Source organism: Tupaia chinensis, unplaced genomic scaffold, assembly GCF_000334495.1.
Source record: "Tupaia chinensis unplaced genomic scaffold, TupChi_1.0 Scaffold000251_1, whole genome shotgun sequence".
Classification (NCBI taxonomy): domain Eukaryota; kingdom Metazoa; phylum Chordata; class Mammalia; order Scandentia; family Tupaiidae; genus Tupaia; species Tupaia belangeri.
In genome coordinates this window covers 903,637-916,703 of record NW_006159731.1, presented here as the reverse complement: position 1 = coordinate 916,703, position 13,067 = coordinate 903,637, and the positions used below count along the sequence as shown (strand labels likewise).

Below are 13,067 nucleotides of genomic sequence, written 5' to 3'. Positions count from 1 at the left end.
GCGGTCGGCCATGTGGGAGCCCAGCACCCCAACCACCATGCTGCCTGATAGCCCCTCTTTAGCTCTCACTAAGGCTACTTCCAATGCCCTATAGCCATTCCTGGGTAGGAAGGGTTGGTGGTAACTCAACCAACTTCCTGACTACAAGGGCCAGACCTAACATGTATTACATAATTTCATTGCCAGGCATCGTTCTAGATCTTAACATGCATTAACTCATTTGATTGCCACAACAAATTTACAGGGTGAACATTATTATTCCTATTTTGTGCTTGAGAACCCGAAGTCCAGTTAGTGCATTTGTTCAAGGTCACACAGCTAGGAAGCAAGCTAGGATTTTGAATTCAAGCAGTCTGATTCAGAACCTGACTATTCCTAGTGAAGACCTTACAGTTTTCCTATAAACACGCTAAGGTATTCTGTCCTCTCCAGCTCTTGTACCTGTCAGCCTCCCTGACCTTCGGCACTTCCTCACTCACAGTTAATTAGACTAAGGGTTACCTTCCGGTCATCTCAGATGTTACTTACTGCTCAGTTAAAAACAAAACAAAACAAAACAAAATGAAGTATCCTGGCAGTATCTTGGCTGTCCGGTGGCTTGCCATAGGCAAGTCTCCCTCTCTTATCTCTGTCAAGCACATTTAGAGATGAAGCTACTGAAAGGGTGGTCACGGAAGCTTTTTCCCCCCTACAGAGAATGTTTGGCCTGGGTACTCCTGGCACCAAACCAAAACCCAAACCTTCACAAAAAGAGCTGTTGCAGGAAATCGAGGTGAGAGATCCAAAGCAAGCAGCATGAAGACTAAGCCAGTCTGCAAATCTTTGCTGGGTCCAATGCTAATTTATTCAAACGCTAGCACACCAAGTGATTTAATGTCACCAAAACAGTAATAAACTCGATTTTAAATTCATGACACTAATTTATGTTCTCTCACAATTCAGTAATTACTACCTACTTTCCCACCCTGCACAGCTAGCTTTTCACCTTTTCATTTTTTCACCAAGTTTAGTCTATAAAATAAACATAATTAATGTGGATTTGACATATCTCTTCTGTTGTCTGTATGAATAGACATAAATTTAGAAGAAAATCATAGTTTATTGAGAGAAAGCCCTTTCCAGGTTGGGTTTCCCAGAAACAGACTCCCTGACAGAAGTTAGTGTGCAAGACCTTTATTCGGGAGTGCTCTTAGAATGATCCTCTGAGAAAGGGAGGAGTAGACAGCCGGCTTAGGAAAACGTCTAGCCGTGCTGCAAGCCCAGCAAAGGCCTTAGCTGACCCCACGTTGTCCTTCAAGCTGACGGTCCTTCAGAGCTGTCCATAGTTGGGGATAGGGAGCCATACATAAAAAGACAGGTGATCTTGGGCAGTTTTCTTCATGCCCAGGCAATCAGCAAAAGGGCTGGCAGTAGAGAACTGTCTTTCCTCATTGCTCTCAGCAGTCAGGGGAGTAAGTCCTTTCTTCTAGAATGGGTATTTAGGTGGTGCATGACAACATCCACCACAGAAACTGGTTAAATGTAACTCATTCTTTAGTTTCCAAACTAAGAAAAGTTGTGGACCAGCAGGTGGCATGGTGGTTAAGATGTCAGATTCCACATGGCCAACTGTACAGTTCAATTCCAAGATTCGGTGGCTTGAAAAAATTACACCTGGAAGCCAGAAAATGATGTAGCAGTTATATCACTGGATTCCCACATGACTGCAGTTCGAATCCTAGACCTGGTGACTTTGAAAATCTCACCAGGTGTGTGTGCGTACAATGCCCAAGATCCCAAGAGGAGAATGGAGGAGAAGGGATTGTGTCATGGCCATCCCTCCTAGAACCATTTCTCTCTCTCTCTCTCTCTGGTGAGTACACATACCCTATAGCAAAAATTTTTAAAAAGAAAAGTCTCATTGTTACATCTCTTTTTTTTAAATTATTTTATTCATTTATTTATTTATTTATTATTATTTTGCATGGGTTTTTGCCAGAGAAAGACAGAGAGCAAGCTGCCAGGTTCAGGACTCAAACCTGGTCGACCACATGGAAATTCCAGCACCTCAACCACCCACCTGCTGGCCCCCATCACTGCATCTCTTAAGCCTCAACACGTGTCACCATTCAAGTTAAGTATGTAGCTATTTTTTGAAGTCACCACTGAATTATTCTGAGGCTATAGGAGAAGATTGTAAGACACAGTTCATCTCTAAAGTGGAAGGAAACATTTACAACCAGAGCTGCTACACAAAGAGCTGCGAACAGGTAAGGTAAAGCACCTGAGAACAGAGGAGAAAGATGGGTTCTGAGTAGAACTGAAGAACGCGCAGTCTTATTCTGATCAGGCCGCCATGACAAAGTACTGTTACCTGCACGGCTTAGATGACAGAAACTCACCTGGACCCTGGAGGCCTGAAGTTTGAGTGAAGGTGTTGGCAGGGTGGTTTCTCCTGAAGCCTTTTCCATTGGCTCATAGATAGGAGGTTTCTCCCTTTGTCTTCACATGCTCTTCCCTCTAGACAGAACTGAGCCCAAATTTTCTCTTCTTGTAAAGACACCAGAGCTATTGGATTAAATCCCACCCTAATGACTTCATGTTATAAATTAATTTATCTTTTTTAAAAGAATTATTAATAGTGTTGGGGCCGGCAGGTGGAGTGGTGGTTGACTCCCATATGGCCAACCATGGTTCAAGTCCTGGACCTGGAGGCTTGCTTTCTCACTCTCCCTTTCTGTCTGTCTGTCTCTCTCTGGTCAAAATCAAAGAATAATGAATATAATTAAATATAATAAATATAATTAAAAATAAATAAATCTTTAAAAGAAAAAAAGAATTATTAATAGTGTTCATCATCTTTTTTCGAAGAGTTATTTATTTATTTAATTCCATTTGTTATTATTATTTTTTTAACTATTTTATTTCACTTTATTTATTTTTTTAATTTGACCAGAGAGGGACAGAGAAAGTGAGAAAGCAAGCCGCCAGATCCGGGACTCAAACCATGGTCAGTCATGTGGGAATCCAGCACCCTTAACCACCACACCACCTGCCAGCCCCCATTTGTTATTATTTTTTAATCTGAGCAGACAGAGACAGAGAGAGAGAAAGGGAAATTGAGAAAGCATGCAACCAGGTCCAGGACTCGAACCTCAGGTCAGCCATGTGGGAGCCCTATGCCCAAACCACAAGGCCACCTGCTTGCCCTGCTTAATTATCTCTTTCAAGATGCTATCTCCAAATACAGTTACATCCTGAGGCATTAGGAGTTAGGACTTCACAGGAACTCCGCGGGGACAGTTTAATCTTGCACATGACTTTGGGCTTCTTCCAAATGTGAGAGAATTGAGCAAGGGCATCCTGAGGAGGAGTGAACATAGGGAAAGCCCAAAGAGGGATGTGAAGATGCACAGAGGGAAGTAATTGTCACCTAGCCTTTGGCTTTGCCATCAGAGAACACAGACTGATGGCGTTTAGCTGGAATGTGAATGGACTACATCGGAGAAAAGACCTGGTAATGCAGGCTTCCGTTGCCTTTATTGTGTAACAGGTGTGGATCTGAGTCCATAAACTCATGTCTCAAAGATAGGTCACAATCACTTTTTAATTGCCAGAGGGTGTGTGCACTTGCCAGAGAGAGAGAACGCACCCCTCAGTGGGGTACAGTCACACGGTCCCTTCTCCTCATTCCTCTATTCCATCAGGGTCCTGGCCACTCACACATACCCAGAATGCCCCTCAAGTTTCTGGCGCTGGGGTCCAAACTGTGGTTGGCCTCAGATCCAGCTTCCTGTGCCCAAAATTGAACTACTGCGCTATGGACCTACGATTCATTCCTTTTCTTCATTTGAAAAAAAAAAAAATGGCACTCTGATTAAACTGTATTTACAGCCTGCAGGACATCTTGGACCACCTTGGTTTTCACTCTCCATTTCCCTGTGGATCCACACAGCTTCTTCCTTCACCAACATGCAATTTCTTTTCCTTCCCTGCCAGCCAGATCGGCACGTGGGAGAGGCCGGCGCACCTTCGTTGTCAGTAGTTCTTGGTTCTTTGATGAGAAAGGGGCAGCACAGTCATTTAAACTTGACCGAACGTCTTTGCATCTTACAGAGTTAAACAGCTAGAGGAAGTAAGAACGCAGTGCTGTGGAACGTACAGTGCGTACTGGCGGCGCCGGCCTCACTACGATTCACCGGCTTGCTTCTCCTGTAGGATCGTGTCTTTGGAAGGCAGTGGGGTTCTCTCGTGCATTTCTGACTTCTTCAATTTCTAGTTCTCGAATTTCTCGATCTCAGCGGTATCAGGTTTGTCAGACGTGATTGTGGAGGAAGTGGAGCCAGGCGCGCTAGAGAGCGACGTCTGGTCTATGCAGTGGCCACCGTTGGGTGTCATTCTTTTTTATAAGTGTATTTAGTTTATTCTTCAAGCCCCATCCTGCTGGCCTGATAGGAAGTGAACCCCAGTCACACTTTGGGACCCACCTAGCCGCCGAGGGACGCTCTTACAGAGTCAAGGTACCAGGGGTGGCGGGGCTTTCTGGTCACCAGCCATCTCTGCACATGGATCAGATCAAGGCGGCTCTATCCATGCCTGGTCCTTCTGATCCTGTGGCTCTTTGCAGTCTTCATGCATTCGGGACACTGGACTCATGACAGGCTACCAAGTGTTGAGCTAGTGGCTACAGGCTGGCTATAACTAGCATAAGGCTTTCTTCTGGTCCACATAGTGACTTTAATTGCCATACATAAAAATCAGATGTGTCCTAAAACATCCAGATGTATTAGCTTTTTTTAGCAAGGAGATATGGTAACTGGTCCCGCATTCTCACCTGGCAACATTAGGTTGGAACTATGTAGTGGTTTCACCCCTGAGAGCTCCTTCTTTAGTGTCATCTGCCTGGTCCTGTGGATGTCTGAGTTTATAATCCCTGCCCTTCTAGTCCAATGCAGTCATTCTTCTTGGAACCTCCCTACATCCTCTGCATACTACCAAGGAGTGTCATGGGCTCTCTGCTGCTCTAAAAACCCAGAGACTGCCCCGCCCCCTGCTCTAGAGGATGGGGATCTCTCAGCAGTGAGAAAGGAAGATCCCTCCTCTCAGTGGCTTCATCCAAGCCCTTTGTCCCACAGGCCCTCTCCTCTCTGGCTCCTCTGGAGAACTCTGTTCTGTGAGATTGACTGGACTTTGGGAATAAAGACAGGGTATCAGGCCAGCTGCTGGTGTAGTGGTTAAGGCTGTCTGAGTCCCAAACATGGGACTTGAAAAACACACAGTGCTGGTGTGTGCATGACCAAAATTCCGGGAGAAATGGAGAAGAAAGGATTGCAGCTTGCTTATTGCAGGGGTGCTTTCTCACTGTCCTTATGTCTGTCTCTCCGGAGAGTACATGCACCCTTTAGCAAATTTTAAAAGAGAAAGAAAGAAAGAGAGAGAGAGAGGATCAGCAGGCAATGTGGTGGTTAAGGCGCTGTACACTTACATGTGGCTTACTACAGTTCAAGTCCCAGATCTGGTGGCATGCTTTCTCACTTTCTCTCTCTCTCTCTCTCTCTCTCTCTGTGTGTGTGTGTGTGTGTGTGTGTTCAAATTAAAATAAATTAATGAATAAATAAAATTAAATAAATTTTTAAAAAAAGAAGGGAAGGAAGGATATCTGACAAGCTATGTGTTACACAATACTGCAGAAGTGAAGAACCAGTGATTGACAGAGGAGCAAGAGGAAAATTACAGGAGAGAAATCTGAAACTAATGTCTCAAATCTTATCATCCATAAATATAAATCAGTTTGGGCATTTTTCTGTCAAAAATAACTTCCTAGGGGCCAACAGGTGGCATGGTGGCTGGGATGCTGGACTCCTACTTGCTCAAATACAGTTCAAGTCCCACACCTGGTGGCGTGCTTTTCTCACTTTCCCTCTCTCTTCCTCTCTCTGGTGAGCACACATGTCCTGTAGCAAATTTTAAAAATAATAATAATAAAATAATTAATTTAAAAAATAATTCTTAAAAAAAAAAGAACTTTCTACTCATAGTGCATATGACTCCCCAGTTTTTTTGGATGATAAACTTGCTTAGAACTGAACTCAGGGAAGGTGGTGGCACAGTGGCAACACAACTGGATCTCATGGGAAAGTTCCTAAGTTCACTGCCTGGAAACTTTCTGAGCACTCTAGGAGTAATCTAGGAAGAGCCTGGGGATCATAGACTAGAAACCCTACTGGGGGCGCCTGTATCTCTCTCTTTTCCTCTGTCTCTCTCACCAAATAAGTAAATAAACTCAAAAAAAAAAAAGAATTGAACTCAGTTTTGATGACCCCAATTTTGTTGGCAGCAGCAAGACGCTGGACTTGGGGGCCAGTCAAGTGAGGCCTCCTGTCTCCATCTGGCTTTAACAGGGTGGACCTCAGCCACATCAATATCATACAGCTTTCTCAAGGAGGGCTCACTGACCTTGGCATCGACAGTTAAAACTAGTGTGATGTGGGGGCCACGGGCAGATCAAGGGTTACAGTGTTCGACTCCCACAGTGCTGACAGCAGTTTGACTCCCAGGCCAGGTGACTTGAAAATCATGCCAGGCACACGCAAGTACGTGCCTGCCCCAAAATTCCAGGACAATAGAGAAGAAGGAATTGTGGCCATCCCCACTGGGGCATGATGTCTCACTTACCCTCTCGCCATCTCTCTCTGATAAGCACATGCATCCTATGGCAAAAATCTCAAAAAGAAAAAAAAAACTAGTATGGTGTTTCTTGCCATCTTCTTTGAGGTCAAGGGAAACTTAATGATGGCATTGTGGCTAGTCCATTTCTCCTGAAAACACATTTTCCAGGCTCTTTGTGCCACCTTTGGAATTGCCAAGTGTTCGGCCTAGAGAACAGGTAATTCTTGGGCCTCCTCCTGGAGGCTGTGACTGCCTTTCAGCATGGCCTTCCTGGTCTTCAAAGCCTTTGCTCTTGCTCTGATACTGTGTTGATTTCCTCCTTGCCTTTGGTGTCACTTTTTGTGTAAAGGACATGGTTCATTCAAACTCGCATTTATGAGTGAAATGTTCTATCTCAGAAAGAATGTGCAGTGAGACAGAGAGGTGCTGCCTAGGAAAAGGTCATATAAAATGTTGGAACTTTACTGTGTTCGCTGAAAACTGAAGTTGATTTCTCAGGTCCAAAAATGCCATCTTGGGACCAGCAGATGGCATAATGGTTATGTCGCTGGACTCCCATGTAGTCGACCGCAGTTTGAGTCCCGGACCTGGCAGCTTAAAACTCACACTGGATGTGTATGTGTGCCCAAAATCCAGAGAGGAAAATAGAGGAGAAGGGATTGTGGCATAGTCATTCCCCCTAGGGAGTGATTTCTTGCTTTCTGTCTCTCTGTCTTTCTCTGTCTCTCTAGTGAGTGCATGCGTTCTATAGCAAAAATCTCTAAAAAAAAAACACCTTTTTGAATATACTCAGAGAATCAGCTTCTTATTGTTTCTAAAATATCAAAAGGCTGAAATCCTCATCCTCAATTTTATTTAAGAATTATTTTATTTGGGGCTAGCAGTTGGAGTAAGGACTATGTCGCTGGACTCCCCATGTAGTCAACCGCAGTTCGAGTCCCAGACCCGGTGGCTTAAACTCACACCAGACACATGTGCATGCATGCCCAAGATCCCAAGAGGAGAATGGAGGAGAAAGAATTGCCGTGTGGCCATCTCCCCTGGGGGGTGACTTCTCGCTTTCTGTCTCTCTGTCTCTCTCTGTCTTTCTGGCAAGCACATGCGCCCTATAGCAAAAAGCTCTCCCCTCAAAAAAAAAAAAAATTATTTTACTTAACTTTACTTATTTATTTATTTATTTATTTATTTTAATTTGACCAGAGAGGGACAGAGTAAGAGACAGAAGGGGTGGGGGAAAGTGAGAAAACAAGTTGCCAGGTCCAGGATTCGAACCGTGGTCAGCCATGTGGGAGTCCAATACCCTTAACTACCATACCACCTGCCCCCACAAAATTGTTAATTCGTAAGATGAAGTATAACTTCCAAGCAAAGAAGTCATTAATATAGTCCAGTCAAAATATTCTATATTACAGGGCTCAGAGCCAAATCTCACATGCCCAGTCAAGTGTTCAAATCTCGGCCCTAACGGCTTGAAAAACATGACATGTACGCATACACGCCCAAAATCCTGATGGGAAGGAGAAATGCAGGAAAAGGGATTGTGGTGTAACTGTGGCCCCTCTCCAGTTAAGGGGGAGTGCATGTCCTCTGTCTTTTTCTATCTCTCTGTTGAGAACACACATTTTCTGGCAACAACAATAATAATAATAAGAAGAAGAATGTTCTATATTAAAATTATGACCAATTTATGAAAAATAAACACTCTATGTCTCCACTTAACATATATCAAGTGTCGGGAACCAGCAGTTAGCGTAATGGCTATGTCGCTGGACTCCCACATAGTCGATCGCGGTTCGCATCCCGGACCTGGTGGCTTAAACTCACTCCGGGCGCGTGTGCGTGCTTGCCCAAGATCCCAAGAGGAGAATGGAGGAGAAGGGATTGCAGCGTGACCATCCTCCCTGGGGGGTGATTTCTCACTTTCTGTCTCTCTCTGTCTGTCTGGCGAGAGCACACACCCTATAGCGAAAACCCCTCCAAAAAAAAATATATATATATATCAAGTGTCCATACTCTGGAGCCAGCAGGTGGCATGATGGTTAAAGGCACTGAACTCCCACATAGCCAACCAAACCAGACCTGGTAGCTTGCTTTCTCACTTTCCCTCTCTCTTTTTCTGGTCAAGTTAAAAAACAATAAATAAAGTTAATAAAATAATTAAATATATATATATATGTATATCAAATGTCCAAACTCTAGTGCTAACGCTGAAGGACTCAAAAGCATAGAAATAGAGAAAGAGTCAGCCCTGAAGCCTGGTAGTTAAGGTAGCTGTATCCCACATGGCCAAATGTGGTTTATATCCTGCCCCTCAGCTTGAGAGACATGTCAGGTATATGTACGTGCATATCCAAAATCTCATCAGTGGCATAGTGGTTAAGGCAGCTAGATCCCCTATGGTAACTGTGGTTTGAATCCCTGACTTGATCTGTCTGAAACACGCCAGGAATGTGTGTGAGTTTCCAAGATCCATTAGACTGGAGGAAGGGGATTGAAGTATGATCAGATTCTAAGGAAGGTGCTACTCTTTCTCTCTCACGTGGGTGAGCATGCGCTCTATCATGAGCACAAAATAATCTTCATTATTAAAAAAAGTTTTGAGCAGCTGCTTCTTTTGGAAGTGAGACCAAATGCACACTGGGAAACAGAGGTCCTGAGCTAATAGAGCTGTGATGTGCTTTTTTTTTTCTTTTTTTGGAGAGGTTTTTGCTGTAGGGCATGTGCGCTCGCCAGACAGACAGAAAGAGACAGAGAGACAGAAAGCAAGAAATCAACCCCCAGGGGGGATGGCCATGCCGTAATCCCTTCTCCTCCATTCTCCTCTCGGGATCTTGGGCACACACGCACACGCGCCTGGAGTGAGTTTAAGCCACCGGGTCCGGGACTCGAATCACGGTCAACTATGTGGGAGTCCAGCGACATAACCATTATGCTAACTGCTGGATACTGCCATTTCTCCTTGGAAAAAACATTTCTGAGCTAGAGGGCATAGATAAATACAACACACATAGCACCCAGCCAAAGAATTATATATTTAAGACACAACAGGGAGGCCAAGAATAATAGAGCAAAACCACAACATTGAAAGAGCATTGCTTTTGGAGCTCATGAGAGATGACAGAGTTGTTTCTTTTGATTGCCATAACAAAGCCATACAAACCTCTCCACTTGCCAAAATCAGTCTTCAGAGTGAAATTCACTTCTAAGACCTCACATAAACATTTTCCTCTTGGAAGAAGCCCCAAGAAACACTTATTACCAGCACATTACTTGCATTCAAGGTTGGATTCAAATGATGGTCTTGGAGACCCCAAAGATCCTAATCAGGTTACCATTCAGTTCTCTCGCAGGTCAATCCATAGAGTCATCATTAGTGCCCTGACTGAGAACAGAAATCAATCCCTTGAATAAGTTGGGCACAGAAGGAAGAAAACGTCTGGGAGAGAATGCCTTTCATTTCAACCAACCCAAAGACAAAAGATGGTTTGGGGATGTTTGTTTTAGGCCTGGTAGTGATATGCTTTGCTAGAAAATAAACCAAAACCTCACCCAGCATTATATGAGGGACTTAATTCAACCCTGGAGACACCCCCATTGTCCTTTCCAGATGAGAACCTGATCATGTTGAAAAAGCAGAACTGGGATCAGCTGGTGGCATGGTGAATAAGGTAGCTGGATCCCACGTGGATGATGGCATGGTCTGATTCCTAGACCCAGCAGCTGGAAAAGACACACCAGGTACAAGTGTGTAGATTTCCTTTTCAGAAACAATGGCTTGGGGGAGGGCTGATGCTCTGCAGTCAGACACACCTGGTTTCAAGTCCTGTTCAGTTACTGACAGGTCATATGACTTTGGGCATGTTACTTAACCAGTCTGAAGCTTGGTTCCTTTTCTATAAATTCAGTACAAAAATGATCTCTACATCATAGAATTATGAGAATAATTTTATTTTTTAAGAATTATTCATTTAATTGTATTTTTAATTAATTAATTTATTTTTAATCTGTTATAGGGCATGTGCCCTCACCAGAGAGAGAGACAGAGAGAAAGTGAGAAAGAAAGCTGCCAGGTCCAGAACTCAAACCTCTGTCAGCCATCTGGGAGTCCAGCACCTTAGCGACCACTCCACCTGCTGGCCCATAAGAAATCATTTAATTACCGATTGCTATGTGACAGATTGCCCCAAAATTTAGTGACTCAAAACAGTTGATTTACTCAATTCTGCATTATGGGCTGGTCTCAGTTGGGCAGTTCTGCTGCTCGTGGGGTTATCAGATGGCCGCAGTTATTTACAGACCCAACCAGAGCAGGACTCAAACAATAGTCAGCCATATGGGAGTCCAGCACCATTAACCACCATGCCACCCACCAGCCCCCCCCCCCCATGTGAGTTTTAAGCCACTGGATATAGGAATCGAAACACGGTCGAATACACAGGAGTCCAGTGATGTAACCATTATGCCGTATGCTGCTCCCCCTGGTGTGTGTGTGTTTCTGATATGGTTTTTAAGTCACCTTGTCTGGTACTTGAACTTCTCAGCACCTTAACTACCACTCTACCTGTTGACCCATGGTAACTATACTTCTAACAGAATGACTCGGATCTCCAGGTGAAGAAAGCAGAAGATGCTGGATCTTTCTCATTTTGTTTTGTTTTGGTTATAGGGTGCATGAACTTGGGGAAGAGAGAAAACTAGAGAGAGAAAGTGAGAAATCACCTCACGGGGTAGATGGCTATGGCACAATCTCTTCTTCTCCAGTCTCCTCTTGCGATTTTGGCCATACACACACACATACCTGGCATGATTTTTCAGGCCACTGGGTCCAGGACTCCATGACAGTCGGCCATATGGGACCCAATGCCTTAACCTCCACGCCATTGCTGGACCTTTTGAGGCCTGAGCTCTTGAATTTTCACAGCATCATTTTTGCTATATTCTATTGGTAACAGCAGGTCATAAAGCCAGTCCAATTCAAAGGGAGGGTATGTATATGCAGGGGTCAGAGGTATTTGGACAGCTCTGCAGAAAATCCATCCTGTGGAGTTTATGAGACAGTGCATTTATAGTGCTAAGTACAGTGCCTGTTGGACAGTACATTATTCATAATGCATTGTATAAGAGTCCATTTCTGGGCCAACCTCGTAGCCTGGTGGTTAAAGGGGCTAGGTCTCACTTGGCCAACTGTGGCTCAAATCTTGGCCCCAGCAGCTTAAAAATTTGAGTGTATGCTCCAAATTCCAACAGGATGAAGAGATAGAGGAGAAGGTACTATAGTGTGATCAGACCTCAATGAAGGGTTGTCTCTCTCTCTTTTTCTCTTTCTGTCTTAGGCATATGTATGCAGCTTTTAGTAATTTTTTTTAAATGCACAAATTTCTGATATATTGCTCAGATTCAAATCCTAATCCTTCCACATACTAATTGTTTGATGGTGGATAAGTTTATTAAATTTTCAGTAACCAGCAGTTAGCGTAATGGCTATGTCGCTGGACTCCCACGTAGTCGACCATGGTTTGCGTCCCGGACCGGTGGTTTTAAACTCATGCCGGGCGCGTGTGCGTGTGTGCCCAAGATCCCGAGTGGAGAATGGAGGAGAAGGGATTGCGGCGTGGCCATCCCCCCGGGGGGTGATTTCTCGCTTTCTGTCTCTATGTCTCTCTCTGTCTGGCGAGCGCACGCGCCCTATAGTGAAAATCTCTCCAAAAAAAAAAAAAGTTTATTAAATTTTCTCTGCCTCAATTTATGCAGCAATAAAATAATAGTAAGAAGTGTATTTACCTTGCAAAGTTGCTGTAGAGATTAAATAAAGGGCCAGTTCTAAGGCATCATTGTAATGCATTGCTCAAAAGAAGCTAGATCCCTCATAGCAACCACAGCTCAAACCCCCAGGCAAGTAAATCAGCCCGATACACTCCAGACATGCGTGCAAATGCCCAAGATTTTATGGACTAGAGGGCTAAAGGAAGGAGATCATGGTACAACCAGACCATGTAGAGGGTGATCCTTTCTTCTTCTTGGGGCCAGTAGCTGGCATGCTAGTTAAGGTGCTGGATTCCCACATAGATGACCACGGTTCAAGTCCCAGACCTGGCTGCTTGGAAATCACGCTGGGCATGCGTGTGCATGTGCCCAAAATCCAGAGATGAGAATTGAGGAGAAAACACTTGAGAATACTCATTCCCCTCGGAGATGATTTCTCACTTTCCTTCTTTCTGTCTCCCTCTGGTGAGTGCATGTACCCTATGGGAAAAAGCTAAAAGCAAACAAACAAAGAAAGAAAAAGGCCCCAGAGAGATCCCTTGCCCCTTCTACCATATTAGGTATTGATGAATAAATAAAGGAGAAAACTAATTAATGATGAAATAAAGTGGCTACCAGCAAGTAGCGTGGAGGCTAAGGCACTAGACTCCTACATG

General features: G+C 44.2%; 2 pseudogenes; both read right to left on the bottom strand.

Moving 5' to 3' along the window:
* Window positions 1–4,167: 4,167 nt before the first annotated feature.
* On the bottom strand, window positions 4,168–4,377 carry LOC106734914 (thymosin beta-4 pseudogene; annotated as a pseudogene).
* A 2,406-nt stretch (window positions 4,378–6,783) lies between these two features.
* LOC102483068 (60S ribosomal protein L10-like) overlaps window positions 6,784–13,067 on the bottom strand; it is a 19,067-nt pseudogene continuing 12,783 nt past the window's right edge.